The sequence below is a fragment of the Pyxicephalus adspersus genome, chromosome 3 (genome assembly GCF_032062135.1).
Source record: "Pyxicephalus adspersus chromosome 3, UCB_Pads_2.0, whole genome shotgun sequence".
Lineage (NCBI taxonomy): Eukaryota > Metazoa > Chordata > Amphibia > Anura > Pyxicephalidae > Pyxicephalus > Pyxicephalus adspersus.
This window is the reverse complement of record NC_092860.1, coordinates 126,343,627-126,360,541: the sequence shown is the minus strand read 5'-3', so window position 1 is coordinate 126,360,541 and position 16,915 is coordinate 126,343,627. Positions and strand designations below refer to the sequence as shown.

Below are 16,915 nucleotides of genomic sequence, written 5' to 3'. Positions count from 1 at the left end.
GGCATTCTGAAACATAATACTCAGCCTAAATACTGAGTTTTACCTATCCTAGTGTTTGCAATTGTTTTCAACCACTCTCGCCTTATGCTGATGACCTCTTTTTTTTTTTTTTTCTTTTTTTTTACGGTTTTGTAGAAACAAACTTTGTCATCTCTTCACTTCTATACTGCTGATTGGACAATGAATGGCCATAACCACACTTTGCTTTCAATTGCATGACTAATAAGGAGATTCTTCCTTATCCTCCATTTGTCAATTGAACATACTTAACTTACAAACCTTTAGCCAAATTACAAGCCTGACACCTCTATCCAGGAAAACTATTTTTAATATTCACCTTTCTTCTGCAAAAGCTGTTCCCGAACCCTACTCATAGACCGCTGCAAATTCCCTGGTCAAATGGTTCTTGTCAAAGATTGAGAGAGTAATCAGGCAGGGCTACCGACTAATCAAGTGTACATAAAGATCGCTCTCCTCAAGCAACCCAAGATCATCACATGACCAATGCCCAGGTATTGGCATTTTCCCACCATAAGACTTTTAGGAGTATATAAATGCCAAACAAACATACTTATGCTATGCTACACAGACATGATGTTTCTATATTCAATCTAATATAGAGGTAGAAAACCCTTTTAAATAAAGTAAAAATTGTGGGTTTTTTTTGTTTCGTGCAATACTAAAAAAGGGTGCAGAATCTCCCTTTCTGCCCAATTTGCCGACGCAGAGCCTCCCAGGATACCTGCATGCATCCCTGGAGGCTCTTGGCCGCTTTTTCTGCGCATGCCCAAAATTAGATGGAGCCCTTTCTTTAACAGAAGAAAAAAAATTGCCAATTTCACACATCGGCAACCTTTTTCCCTATCTACGTCACCCAATCTTGCGCCTGTGCAGTGCGAGATTGGGTGACATACAAAGAAAAACCTGGAAGAAGAGAGAAGATGGCGACTGGGGCTTCCTCTGCTGGACCAAGAAGAATACTGGGACGACGCAGAACCCAAGCGAAGAAACCTCCCGATGGATAAACGGATTTGTGGGATTACCAGTGTGTGTTTTTTTTTTATTTTGATATTAGTCCCACTTTAAGTTAATTGGCTTAGACTGTTTTAATGACATATAACCATAGTAGGGACATTGGACTGTGGGCTCCTTAGATGGTCAGTTAGTGAAAAGACAATGGATTTTGTATGATATAAACATATCATAAAAGAAAATATGTCAGCACTATATAAATACAAGTAAATAAATAATTCCATGTCTTTGGGAAACCCAAAAGTTTTTATATAAGAGAAAGCAAATTGAATATATATATAACAGAAAATGAAACAAGTAATATTTGTAAAATTCAATCACTAGGCAGATATATGCCTTGTTATTACTTTCAGTCAATAAACTAGCGGCACTTTTGGTATGGCAGATAAAGCAGTTCCCATATCTATACTTTATCTACACTGTATAATAAATTTCTTCCCTGAATTTACTTTTAATTCTTAAAAAAAAAATATATAAAAATGATTAAAAAAGAAATATAGGTAAAATAATTATACAGGTATATGTATGTTAAGTCTGTGTGTGGCTTCCAAGCCAGGGTTTTCATCTGTTTCTTTGTTGTGATACAGCAGTCATAAATGCACAGTTGGCCTGGGTTCATAAAAGAATAGTTTGCATGGACCCACCACCTACTATGCTTAAAAAAAAGTAATTTTGTGATGCAAGATGTGAACATGCCAACTGTTTTAAAAAAGTTCTGCTTTCTTCACATATAATCTAAGGATTTCTAGAGCAGCGGTCGCCAACCGGTGGTCTGTGGCTCTGACCGGATCACCCCACAGCAGGGTCCTCCTCCTAACCCCACTGATCATGTCCCTCGTATGGACACAATTTTTGTTGCGTTCACAGCCCAGGCTTTTTAACAAGCAGGTCTGACCCTGCGATGGGAGAGTGCGCAGGTTTGGCAACATGACGTCACTCTGGGGTAGGTTTCACCAAGGTTTGCATATGACAACCATGGTGCAACAAGAACAAATCCTACTTCAGACAATTTGATAAATGAGGCCCTCCTTAGTTTTCCTATAATCATTATATTCATTCTACTTAGGCCACTCTGGGCCTTTTGCCAAAACAGATACACTGTCTGAAAAGATCATCAGATGCATAAACAGTATAATAAAATAGATATCCAGAATATTGTTTCAGGTGGCAGAGACTCATATAATGATAATGAATATTATTACAGCCGAGGGAAGCAGACACGCATTGCTGTAAAATGTGACATTTTATGGGAAATGAGACTACAGAACATCTTTGGTGTTATCACTGTAATTTAACCTGCCAGAATGACAGAAAATGAAATGAAATATTCTTCATGTTGATCTCTGAAGCAGTTAAATTATAAACTATCGGCAAATAGATATATATATATATTCTGTTATGATATGCCAGCTGTGGGACATGTCAAGCTTCACCATTTTTTTTTTTTGAGGAGGGGGGGGGTTTGCTTTGGGAGATTTTTAACTCTGATCAAGAACTTTTTATAAATGTAAATTAATAAATATTCTAGAAACATGCTGAGGAACAATAAGGAGTCACCTTTCAGGAGAACTTGGCTATTTCCTGGAAGCTGTTTCTTTTGAAGTTGGATTATGGGCTCATAAAACAAGAAGTGACATTTATTGTTTCATATTACTACCACCGCAGGCTCTCATTACTATTTATACATTCTTTGTGCTACTAGCAATGCAGATGTATGGTGGAGCAGAGTTATGGTAAAGTAGAAATAAGTTATGGCTGAACCTAGAGGTAAAATCCTCAAAACGTATTCTAGGCATAGCACAAGTTTCCCAACCCACAAAATACAAGTCACAAATACCTCCTATGAGGTTGAGGATTTCCTTCAGACAAATATAGTATGTTATTAGAAAAAAAATCATAGAACTTTGTAAATTTTTAGTAGTTCGGTGTGTGCAGCTTCTTGATTTTAGTGTTATATGGAAGAGCTTATTAGGTGTTGACAAGTATTGTTTTTCTACAGCTGTAGTGTAAATAATGTGTTGGTACAAAGATAGGGATATACCAGAAGGGAGTTTTTCCCTGTACTTACATAAAACCCACCACTTCCATTGAAAATTGTACTTTTACATTGCACCCAGTTCTGTATCCACATAAGAGTATGGGGACCACCATCTACATATATGGTCAGTTCCTGAAGGTGATATGTTGGAAGCAGGATAAAATTGTTTAAGGTAATGGTCTGAGTAACGTTTAGGAAGGCCAAATTGGGATAGATAACTGTGTGAAAGTATCTCCAAATCAGCAGGTCTTTTGGGGGTGTTCCTGGTATTCAAAAAAAACAATCATTGGGCATAAGAAAAAACTGGCAGACCACAGTGCACTGCAGCTTGAAAATAATGGGTCTTTGCTATTGCATCCTGTGTTCCATTGCTTCCTTCGGTTTACCACTAAAAGTGCCTACAATGAGCACATGAGGAGCAGACCAGAACTGTGGGGCAATGAAAAAAGGTGGCTTGACTGAAGAATCAAACATTCTTCTAGATCACGTAGATAACTGGGTGCACGTACATTGATTAGGTCAAAGCGGTTTGTTGAAAGAGTGGGACCTTAACGATGTTAGGCATACACATACAGATCTACATGCAAACGCATATTAATAGCAAGCATAATGTTTTTATTGACATGCTGAATTAGTTTATGTGTTTGCTGTTCACACCCACTTTGATATTTGCAGCTAATTATTCTTCAGACCCTGCAGATGTCTCAGACAGCTGCACCGTAGAGGCAGAGAATAAACAGAATTCATTTTAAATATGGTAATTATTTGACTGACTCTAATAGTTGTCATGTTAATAAACCAAATAATGCATAACAAGAGTACACAGGATTAATAGGCATATTTACAAGTTAAAGAAAACCTTTCCAGTGACAAAAACAGAGGATGCCACTGCAGACTTTCCTATTCTGAGAAATGTTAGTTGCCTGGCTGTCCTGACCCAACCAAAGTCAGTTTGCCTTAATGAGTATATAGATGTGGAGCCAAAATGTCAGCTTTCCATATTTAACTTATGGAAGCTTTACTTTAATATACAGAAAAGAAAAAAATCGCTGGCTCAGGTTTTAAAACTAAACTCTAAAGAAAACTCACTTTGCCTTGCTCCTTTAGAGGCATGGCCATTATGGCCATTATGGTTCCGGGATGTGGGGAATGGGGTGGCTATAAAATGTGAAGACTCCTTCTGGTTAGTATACAGGAAGGCAGTTATCAGATAGGGGGTTTCCATGTGCTTGAAAATTCCCTTCAAGAACCCAGGAGAGACATGCTTGCAGCTGTGGATATTGTAAAATCAGGCAGCATTCATTATAGAATGCTCTAGTGATAATCCTCTAGAGTAATTACAGTAAATGAGGAAAATCTCTGATCCACTGACAAGACTCAGTCAAGTAAACGCGTGCTGGCCTTCCAGGGAGATGGCTGATTTCAGAGTCTGTTCACAGTCTCCTCTTAATCCATTCTAATGAAGCACAGTCACTATCTACCACATATCCCTCATCCAGAAATATAACTCCTAAACAGGACCCTTGGGTTACAGAAAGCCAACTAAGATAGCTTTGTGCCATACATCAAAACTGCACACCCACTGGCACGTTCAGGTCCGTTATAATGTGCCTCACAAGAGTAAAGATAAGCTAAGAGAACATGTTTAATAATGATTCCAAATATAATAGAAGACAATTGCATGAAATACCAAGAGAGTAGCTGCAATATGTTACTTGTATATGACGCTAACACATCACCTACACAACAACAGATTAGAGTAGCTGACTTAGTAATGGAGAAATCCATTACTGAACTAAAAATCAGAAATATAAAGGTTATCTTTTACAATGAATATGACACCTATTTTTCATCCTTATAATATAAAAGAATATATTTCATCACTATCCTGTCTGTGGAAAACAGGTATTTTACATTCATACATATTTAAGTACCATCATCAGCCAGGTTATAGATAACTGGAAAAAGCATGGTGTTTTCTATACATACAGAGTTCCTACAGTTTACCATCCTGCAACTTACAGAAAATGAGGGGACAACTAAATATCTGAGCTACACAAAGTCCTTTGAGAAATCCTACACTTTGTACTATTTTTTTTTACCCACAGGAGTCCAGACACAAAAAAATAAAGTGTTCCCCTGATGTCTTGGGCTTCGTTCATTACAGTCATCACCACTAACCTCGTAGTCAACGTCCCATTTAGACAAATGACTTGGCACATTTTGATAACTGAACTACACCCTAAAATGCTGCCATCCTCGTTGATTACCGAGTTACTGTCTTGGAACATGCATGAAGCCAGTAACTAATTTAAGGCAGCTCACAAGTTTCTTTGCTCACATTAATGTACAGGTTCTAATTTGGTGATATTGTCTACACAACTGGCAGCTATGTGTTTAAAACTGTTCTTTTTTTCGAAATTATACTGGGAATCCATAATGTGCAAATTCCTATAACCACCACAAAATGGTCCTGTACTGTAAGCTAACAACTACTGATAAAAGAGATGAAAAGGCCAGAGTCTTACTGCTGACATTTCTCATGAAAGGTATGTGTGAAACAACTATTCCATGCCTGCAGCTCTTACACCAGCTATAGCACTAAATGACCCTTGTACCTGAATTCAGTATGTGGACATGGATACAATTTGTTTTAATATCATGATCATACAGTATTTAGTACACAGACTTATAGGTGTGCCCTGTATGGGCTTTCTGTATCCCAGTGACAATGCAGTTAGCTTCAAGGGTATAAAGGTAAGGATATAAGTATTCCAACTAGACAGTATTGTTTGATTGTCTGCAGGAAACATTTTCTTCATTGACATGTTATAAGCAAGTTTTTACAATTAAAATCTAAATAGCCCCTTTTAAAGCTGAATTCCAGGCACATGATCCAAGCTTGGGCATCCACCTCCACCATTGCTCCATGTATGTTGGAGGCATGTGTCTGAATAAACTTGTATACTGTACTAACACTGATACAAACTATTTTCTAAATTCATTTTAATTAATTTATTTAATGTACAGCACTACAAAATATGTTGATGCTATACAAATCCTGTTTAATAATATTAATTATTGTTAGAAAAATACTTGATATTAAAGATTAGCTTTCTAGTTTAACATGCAGTCCACTGTTGCTTTAAATAAGGAAAAGATATAAAATTTTAGACACATTCTACATACTTTAGAAAATTGTCATAAACACGCATCCTGAAAATGTTTGGTTCTGACTGCTGATGGCATTATTCTTACTCAATATATAGCTAAATCAATGCCTGCAATGCCAAGTACTTCCTTGTACAGGTACCTTCATAGATTGCAAGCACAGTTTACCACACAACTAATGACTAGCACATCCATCATTCGGTGCATGTCAGTCACTATGAGAATAAATGGGAAGCTCCAGGATATCCATATTCAGATTTCCCCATTGAAATAAAGGAGAAAATATAGCTCATGTGTGTATTAAAGCCTCCTGAATTTTTTTTTTGTGTGTTCCAGTTCTTATCTAAAAACAAAACTTCAAAATAAGTTATTTGAACTAAAAGTGTGCTAATCTTTATCATTTAGCTTTTTTAAAGTTACAATCCATGCTACAATAGAGCTCTTCCTATTTTGGAATGGTAAATATTTTGTATGCAAGTTAACTAGAGTGCTTCCTAGATTTGCAGTTTGCTTGTTTGGTGTTTTCATTAACACGTTTGTTATAGGATTACATGTGGTAAACATGGCTCATTCCTACCGCACAGTGTTTAGCAAAACAAATACGGTACTTTTAGGCAAATGCATATATGGCTCTTTTGCCACTGGAATAATACATATAATTTAATGACTATTGGCAAATATCAATCAGTAGCCTATGATTCAAGATGTACCTATTTATTTGAATTATTTGATCCAACAAATGTTCATTTTTATGGCTTAAGGTGTCAAAGATGTCAAGATTATCAGGCAAGCTGGGTTATTTTAGGCTTTATCAACAGAGCTGCTTACGCTCTTGTACTGACTTTTACAGGATTTATTGTTTGGTTGATGTGTTGATGTGAATGGTTTAAAGATGCGTTGGCATACGTGAAGTCCATTTATGGCCATGCCTAGGCCTCTAGATATACTAAAGTTTAGTACCTAAACCGTTTATTAGAAATAGCAATTTCTAGTGCATAGAAAAGCTTTCAGTAAATTGCTTTGAAACATTTCATGTCTTGAAAGAAGATAATTGAGAAACTATACATGGAAACTTCCTTAGGCTAGAAAAAGCTGAAGCAGCTCCCTGATAAAGCAAGGTGAGATTCAGCGGGTGTGAGGTGCTAAGCTGCAAGCTTCAGCCTATTTATGTGAAGATTCTTGCAAATCCCTTCTGTTTCAAAGTCAATGCAGGGTTTCTGGAATGTCCAATACATCACCAGGAAGCATATAGTCAGCTAGCAGAAATATACTAATCCAGGCTTTCTGTATCATGCTGTTTTTATGCTGTCCGTAAACTCGAGATAGTGGATGAACATGCAGGCACAATCTGACCGACAGAAGTTTTCTGTGAGGATTCTGCAAACATGTATGCTTGAACTGGAATAACTGATTGTGGTGCAAAGATTTCCCTGCTGAAATTGTCCTAATTCTATAGTAAAGTCAATTTATTTGCATGACATTTTGGCTTAGCAATATCATTCCTGGTGAGTATTTGTCACAGTGATACATTGAAAATTACAAGTAATATCCAAGGTAATGTGCAGAATAAGGGTTTATTTTAAAGGTTCAGTGTCACTTTTATTGGATGGATTCAAGCATTTTGTTTTATGTTTAGGTTTACAAATTTCATTTAAGGTAAAGGTTAGTAACAGACTATTATTTGAGAAATAAAAAATAACAAGATCGCAGGAATTAGTTAAAGATTCTAAGCCCCCTCCTCTGATCTGCCCTAGTCACCTCCTCCAACACAAGCATACAGAACTTTGCACAAGCCTTACCTTTCATGTGGAACTCCCTTTCATTTAGCATTCAACATTTTTGAAGACCTTGAGATATAACCTTAAAACTAATTTCTTGGCAAGCATATAACCAGTTCAAGGACACTTGTCTAGTGAAAGACCCAACTTGGCCTCATCCTCTTTTACCCCAACAGGATTTTACAGTTGGCTTTCATACAGCCTACCAGATCCCTTCACCTTTTGTTTTATTACTTTCTTCCTTTCAAACATAAATTCTCTGGGCCGGGCCCTATCTCCTTACATATCATATTACTTCTGTATGTTGACCTGCTACTTTGTTAAACACATTCCATTAAGTGCATTGAATGACTCTGTATTGTTGTAATTGTACATTTTCATAATAGGCATTACTGTAATTGTCACAGAAAATGCTAGCATTATATATCTATAATAATACATTTCCAAATTTTCTTGGGTTTTTAAAATTACCATGCTATAAAACTAATAAGCCAATTTCAAAAGTTAAAAACTACTAGCTCTGATTTGCCTAATTACGCACATTCACATTTACAGAAGGGAAAGTATTCAGGTGGGCCCGCTTTTTTTTAAAGTGAATTCATGCTTTGTTCATAAAGACCAGGGAAACATGTTCACTTCAAACCTGGCTTCTGCTACAGCTTATATTTTACCTAGCTTTGGTCCCAGAGCACAGATCCTAGAATATCCTCTCTGATCAATCCCAAGTATTTATGTAATGAAGGACCTAAATCCAAATTGTGGTGTGATACAAAATGCATTCATATTGTGTAGGCTTCTATCACCCAGATATGCAAATACTAACTACACCTCGGTTTGAAAGCTGCAGTAAAAACATTAATATTTATATGGCTTACAAATGTAGTAAAGTAAATCGTAAATGGTGGGTGGATCTTCAGATATTTATTGGTAAACTTGGTAATTTTTGCCCTTGGATAAAAAGGGAACACGAAATAAATATCATCTGTCCATTTCATTCATATGACACATCATGATGATATCTACCTTGCTTTGTACAGAAACTTATCTTAGAGGAGGTTTCACTGTTAGGCTTTGTACACACTTATACACACTTATACACACGCAATAATTATCATTGGAAAAGAACAACTAACGACTGATCGCCCGATAATCATTAACAAAATAAGTGTACAACGACGCCAACGAACGAAGATTGTCGCTGGAAACGAATGACAGCCTTGGTGGATCTGATTGAGCGACAATCGTTCACTATCTATTGTGTGTACGGTCGTTCAGTGATCGTGGATGGTTCTCCAGTACACTTTCTCCTTTACATGTCACTTCATGCATCATTTAAACGTTCGTATCTACTGTGTGTACGCTATTGGTGGATTATACTTGAACGATCGTATCGTTACAACATATACAGAATTGTGCACAATACAATCGTTCAAAATAGTTGTGCATAATCGTTAGTCGTAACTTTTCTAACGATAATTACTGCAAGTGTGTACCTAGCTTATACACTTCAATATTGCCTTATGAGGCAGGTTTTTTTTTGTTAAACTCCATTACATTCTTTGTGGAATGGTAACTATCCAAGATCTAATTCTTCCAAACTTTCCATAAAAACACTGAACTAAAAATTTCTGCTTTGTTCATCTCAATGACATGGTAACTGATAGGAAAAGTATTTCACAAAAATATAGAACTGTTATATCTTAGGACTGGTAACCTGCAAGCTTTTCAGTTTTCATTTTGGGGTTTAGATATCCTTTAAGATGGTGTTAAAAATATGTATGGCTGTTGGAACGATAGAATAATTGTAGCACACTGTATTGCAGAACTCTACTTGCTTCCGTTAATAATAAAATGTAAGCAATGGATTCCCTACACTACACATTTCCTACTGCCACTACCTACTTTCTGAATATTGAATGGGAGGGTTTTTCAGCTATAGACACATGATTCGTCCCAGTGTTGTAATAATCAAGAAAAATTAATGAGAACAGGAATTAGCCAGTAACAAAAACAAAAAAACAACAAATACAGTGTACAGAATGTCCAATGCAAGCAACTGATGGGTTAATTGCTTTGTCAGTCTTAGATCATCATAATGGCACACTGAATCAGAAAAGTAATATTTAACAACACACCATTACAAAAACAAGTTTCAGTTTAATGTTGAATCAAATATTTTAACAAGGGAATTTTTTTTTTTGAAAACATTGATAAACTCTGAACTAGATAATTAGTCTGTGAATTTCTAAAGTTTTCAAAAAGCAGGCTCAAACATGAAATACTGATGACTATCAGCAATGGAATTTTGTATAGCCAGGATCTGGGCTGGGGTGGCCGCCATGTATTACAGTATTGTATTATCTACGTTTTTGGTCTGCATGCTGATTTATGGAAACACCAATTTTGACACATTCTTACTGCTTGCTGATAAATGAAAACCCTTGATCCAGCAATCCTACAGGCTGCATTCCAAAAAAAGAAAAAAGAAAACATAGAATGATATCTGGGTGTCCTTATTTGTGCCAAATAAATTAAATGTTAATTCTGTATACTTAATACAAGTTCTAGTAGGTTCAAGACCTAGGAACCAAATGTTTGTGTGCTGCCATACAACTACCAGTTAGGGCATGGATTTGCTTTCCGTTAGCTTATAAAACACTGTGCTCTTCTAATGCCATCTTATCAATTATCTTACACTGGAAACCTAGCAATGCACGTATTATGTATGTACATATAAGTCAAGTGATTCCATTTTCCGGGTCATATTGATAGTAGTTAGTTAATAAGATATCACTAGGCTTGTTTTTGTAATGGTGAAGGCATTTTTAAAGTTTGTCCAAGCCATCTTTTCTGTTCTAAAGTTTATTACCATAAGTGGCTTGGACAAACTATCAAATACAGTCAACATTACAAGAACAAGTACAGCTGGTTGACTAACTACTACTAGCTACCTATTATGTAAAAGAATTCTTGTCCCTATTGGTGTTGTTTGGAGGTTCAGGCTTAGTATGAGACCTCTCAACAGAACATTCACAGATACTTTTGGAGTGCATGCATATTCCTTCAAAGCAACAAGAATAGCTTCACTTTAAAGTACACAGTTGTTTCTTTGTTCTCTAAACTTATCCTGTGTACAAATAGACTTTTGATTTCCAGGGGATTAAAGAAAAGACTACAAATGCTGGAAGTTTTTTGTACTTGTACATTGTATATAACGATGCTCATTTGATTGGCTTCATACAAAGAAAAGACATTAGACAGCATGGGGTGGCACACTAGGGATTCGGAGAGTGTAAGAATCAATCTTGGAACACTAAAAGACAATTTGAAATCAACCTGGCTACTGGCAGTGCAAAAAGATGAAAGCACATTTAGTTTCTTAAAAATTAATCTAAAGGACTTGTCCTCTGCATGGTAAGAATGCATATAATTTGTAACATACAAATAACATTATTGTTTAAAGCAAATTTTGTGTGAGGCAGAGTTCAATGCTATATTCAATGCTTTATAACCAGAGCTATTTTCTAACTCTGAAACAAATGTTGTTAAAGGCTGTTTGCTTAGCATAATCTATAACTGCAATATGTTTTCTTCCTATTGATATGTGCAGGAGCTCTAGCATGGAGTCCATTTATGCTATGCTAAAAGAGGAATATTCTATGCTTCAGTCTGTAGAATCCATACTAAACATGACAAATGCAAAACAGAGATCCATAACTAGCACAAGTAAACAAGAAATAGATTGGCCATCTGTGCACAAAATAAATGCTGTTCAACATTAAGCAATGTGAATGCAGTCATTCTGCCTCTACACCCACTTTTTGTAGACTTTAGAGAAACAATTCTCGTTTTTTCTCTTTCAGCAAAGATAAATTGTGTTTGTAAATGTCTTCAAGCAATGCTCAGCTTTGATGAAAATCTGTGGCTTATATAACAATATGGTTGGGGATCTGCATTTATTCTAAACCCCTATTTATCACAGGTGCAGGCTAAATTGCCGTTTGTTTCATCCATCCTTATCTTCAACAAACTCCGACAAATGGGTTATAGAAGGTAAATGCCAAGTCAACAATGTGAATATCGCAGTAAGATAGTACATTGCAGATGGAATAAAAGCGGAGAGATAGAATAGGAACATGCTGGTCATCAGGGTATATTAGGACATGTTTATTAAACAGCAATATTCTTCAAGGCAGGCTTGCCTGTGATAAATGATTATGAGTCGTTCCTAGGTCTTCCGGGCAATCTGTTCCCTTCTGGCTGCTTTCATTTATCTCCGTCGCAGCACATTTTTAATTCATTTTTTTGTTATTCTGAAGATTGCTAACCAATGGCAATAAAGTGGCAATAAATAAAACCACTGGACATACTGATTATTTTTGAAAACAGTACACCACTCATCCTAGTGACTCATTCAGTTCCATCAGGGTGGGAATTCCACAGTATTCAAACCCTTAAAAGTAGTCCCAATTGCTACTCTTATTACCAACTGATTTTAATTAGTGTTTGGAATGTTTAACAAAAATATATATAAAAAGTCTAGTTGCTAGATTTACCGAACACTAAAAATTGAGTATAATATAAATCAGCACGATCAAACAAAAATCTGCCAACAAGGCTAGGCCACTGGGTATAATTTCAACACCCTTTATGGCGACATGTTTATTTAGGTTGACTTTGCAAAAAATGGCTGTTATGTAAAAAATGTTTAATATAACACACAACTTATGGGAAAAGACTTGTGGGAAATATATTTAAAAGGTTTCTTTTGAATGTCTTGTATATTTTCTAAAAACAAGGACCCATTGATTAAACTTTAGTGCCCTTAATGTCATTACCAAAAAAATGTGATTCTTTTTATCTAGCCCTCTAATGCAGACTTACCTGACAAACAGTTCAGCCCGGTCCTGCACCTTTCTGTATACTTCTTTGCAATCCAGTGAGCATGTCCTCCAAGACAAGCTGGCAGTATTTATATATATATATATATATATATATATATGCGCAAGTGCTATGTATTCCTCCCCAGGATTTTTTTTTAAGCTGGGTGGGAAGAAGCTGTAGGCCTGTGGCGGACCCCGTATTGTGACCAAACTTTTCAATACCTACCCAAAAACAGCGGGTGGTGGTGAAAAGTACCAGGTGGTGCGTCCGGCTAAAAGATGCTGGGAGGAACACTGCGATGTTGATCCCGATCTCCCCATTTGATTCCCAATGAGCAAAACACTCAGGTTCTTAACAATGGTTCAATGTATTAAGCATATTTTTAAACACACAATTAAATGTTTTTTTTTCTTTTAGATCTGCATGAGGTGAAGCTTTAAGTGTATCTAAAGCCAAAGCATTTGTGAGATTTGGATTTATTGAGGATGGGAAAGAACCCCTAACAGGTTTTTATTGCTGTTTATGTTCCCATCAGGATAATTAATTTTCTCTAACTCCACTAAAATTCTACAGTTGCTGCCAGAACAGCAGGTGTATGGAGAGGTCAAATGGGACAGGGATAGAAAAAAAACTGCAATAGTTCTAACCATAAATCTAAAAATAAGATAGAAGTTTGGCTTTAGATATAAATATTTTTTTTTTTTAATTAAAAATTAGTAATTAAAGAACTAGTGTTGTACTAGTCCAGATGACCAATGACTAACCAAAACAGGAGTTTTTAATGTTCCCCTTAAGTAGTCAATATTAAGCCCCCGAGGGTCTACAAAACTATCCAAGCGATTTATAAAATGGCCAGTACATGTCTGGGGTCCATAGGCAAATAATAAATAATGGAAGTTTGCTCTTGAGCTTTTGAACACAATTAGAGCTATAAGAGCAGTGCTAGTAAAAAATGTTTACTACAAATTTAGCAAAATTTAGCATTGTAATAATAATAATTGCAGCTGTGGACACCAAAAACAAATGTTTACAATATTTACAAAGATATCATTATTATTATCTATTAATTATGTACCACCTTTATAACAGCAGTAGCTATAAAAGTATTTTCAGATAATGTGGTGGTAGATAAATATTATTAAACTTCACAGAGAGGAAGAATGAGCTAAAGGGTGCAGACCCCTGATTTAAAGCACCATGCTTTTGAGGTTCCCTTTAGAGCTGTAATGGGCTTATCTCCTGGATTGTAAGCTCTTCGGGGCAGGGTCCTCTCCTCCACCTGTGTCATTGTCTGTATCTGTCCCTCATTTGCAACCCCTATATAATGTACAGCTCTGCATATTATTTTGGCAGTAAATAAAGCCTGTTTATTAATAATAATAATAATACCTAAAAAATACCCAGAAAAATATACAGACTGACCCAGAAGACCTTAAAATGTTTATTTTTCCCCAGGGAGCATGAGAATACTTTGAAATCCTTAAGGAAGAGTTTTAATCTACTGCCAAAAAATAAAAGGATGATCCGCTTTTCTCTGATTGCTGCCACCGAAACCCATAAATGAACGGACAATTAAACAACATCTGTGAATAAGTATGAAAATGTCTGAGAATTTAAAATTTTCCAGTTTGCTTATTCCATTTTATAACAGCATTTTATCACTAAAAGGTTGTTACACTTGCACTATGTACAGCTATAAAGAATGAACCGTCAAATTCCTGCTGTGTATGATGCAATCTTACCTTCTGCCTGTTAAAATCTTTACTGCATTTAGATTTGAGGTTTAGCTCATTTCTGCTACATGACTTGAATTCTGTAACAAAAAGACAAAAGAAAGAATGAAGAGTCCAGTAGGACAAGAGCTGCATAACAAAAACCCCTGTCAGTCATATTCTGCCTATACATTTTATAGAGCTAGCTTGATGCAGTAGAGAGATTTATTGTGGGAGAGTTCTCACATTGATATATGACTTTGTTAGCAATCATTCTAAAGGTCAGCACAATCTACAGAAAGCTACAGGACACAACTTACTGAAGTTAGAACACTGCAAGACAAATTTTATTTGCCTTTTAATACAATTTTTAACTAAAGAGGAGGGTGTCTTTCTATCACATTCTAGTTGAATTAAAGTAAAATCCAAGCTAAATACTGGGTTTATAATATCAATATCCCTGTTCTATAATCGTGAAAAAATTATATGAAAGGATACCCCACCCCTTTGGCACCCCTTCTGCTCACGAGTGCAGAGTATATATATACAACCGAATCACCCCCAATGTAGAAAGCAACCAAGTTGCTGATCTATAGTTAAACCTTGTATATATAAAAATATGATTCGGCATGGTCTCCTTTGTTGCCACCTAGGTGCTTTCTTTCTGCTTATCCATGCCTAGGGTAGGATAAGGTAGCACTGGCTGAAAAGTGAGGCAAATTCCAGTTAAAGAATGGATTTAGGTGCACAAGGAAGACTAGAGAGATTACTTCCTGACTTCATATCATTTGCTGCAACACCAAAAAAATCAACAACAAAATATCATAATTTTTACAACCTTTTCAACAAAGTATTGCCCATGATACTTTTTTTCATTTGCACAGTTACATTTTTAGAACAAACATTAGAAAAATGGGTAGTGGGTCCAAATTCCTGTTATTGCAAATAAAAAAGTTATCACAAATTATACTTAACTCTGTTGTTGTTGCAAGTACAGCAATACAACTAGCTCACCCAAAATGTTTTCAAAATGTTGTAGCATTTTATTTATAATTCATATAAAGATAATGAAAAGAAAAATATCATTCATTACAAGATAATTGAGGGGTTTAAAATCTACTTGCTTCTTTTTGACAGGTGCACATAAACCCCATCCTGTGGTAATTCCTCCCATTGATAAGGTGTACCATATCCTGGATTCCACTAGTACTAAAGAACATGCAAATCCCATCAATAAGACACAGCCCACATTTTTAGTGAAGTGGAATGTTTAGACGGGTGAAAGTACACAGATGTTGTTTTAAATTAAATAGTCAATAAAAGACCCTTTTATTCACAACATGCTCACCAGACCCCTTTATTTAGACGGGCACACCACCTAGCAAGTTTCAGTAACCACAAGGCTGTTTATGGGTGGTTACTGAAAAGTTGGGTCACAATACAGAGGCACTGAGCAGGCACTGAAAAAAAAAATCTTGGGAAAATATCATTTCAGTTTTTGTTGTCAGCAACATGTACAATATTTTATGTCTATGGCACCTTGAAAGTCTCAAATGTTTTTCTACTTCTGTGTTGTAAAGTAAAAGAGCAGAAACAACAAAATTAACTCCTTAAATCCAGAACAAATTCTCTATCAGCATTATAGAGAGTGAATAACATAGTATTACTACCCATTCATTTTTAGTGAGTACGGAAATGAAAGGAATGGAAAATAAATCCATACATTTGCATATGTGAATAAAATTGGCATTAAAAAAGATGAACAAAATGTATTGTATGTAACTGGCTCACATATCTATCTTTAGAATACCCTTCCCTTGCTTTTTAATAGTTGCTCTAACTCACAGGAAAAGCAAATCTCAGATAATGTGTGGTTTCCCCATGCCTTCTCATTGTGCATTATCTTTTCTTTTAAAAAGTTTATTCATTTGGTTTACTCGAAAAGCTGTTCTATTAATTTTCTGCATGCGGCAAGAAGTCATGTTACTTGTCTGTATGGTGGGAATGATTGCATTAGTTTTGGGTCATATGTCCTTAAAAATGTTTAGTACTTTCCAGTGTAATTGATGAATCATGTATGCAACCAAGGATGCTAGGCTAAATACCTCTTTACACAGTCTAATCAATCATGGCAGCCAGTCAAAGGTCTACCATAAAATCAGTAATCTAATTTTCTACAAATGCAGCAATTTGTGAATAATGATCTCTGTGTAAGATAGAAATTACTTGTGACACAAGGGGAAAACATTGACTTAATTTGCTTCCTCACCTCAATCACAAGAACTTTACACACGGGGCAA

General features: G+C 35.9%; 1 protein-coding gene across 7 annotated transcripts in view; it reads right to left on the bottom strand.

Moving 5' to 3' along the window:
* Positions 1-16,915, bottom strand: part of APBB2 (amyloid beta precursor protein binding family B member 2) — a 180,131-nt gene that overhangs the window by 131,320 nt on the left and 31,896 nt on the right. For all 7 annotated transcript variants that reach the window (XM_072406280.1, XM_072406281.1, XM_072406279.1 and 4 more), the window contains exon 2: positions 14,646-14,716. The gene's annotated coding sequence lies outside the window, so the exon portion shown is untranslated. The remainder of the gene's footprint in view (positions 1-14,645; positions 14,717-16,915) is intronic.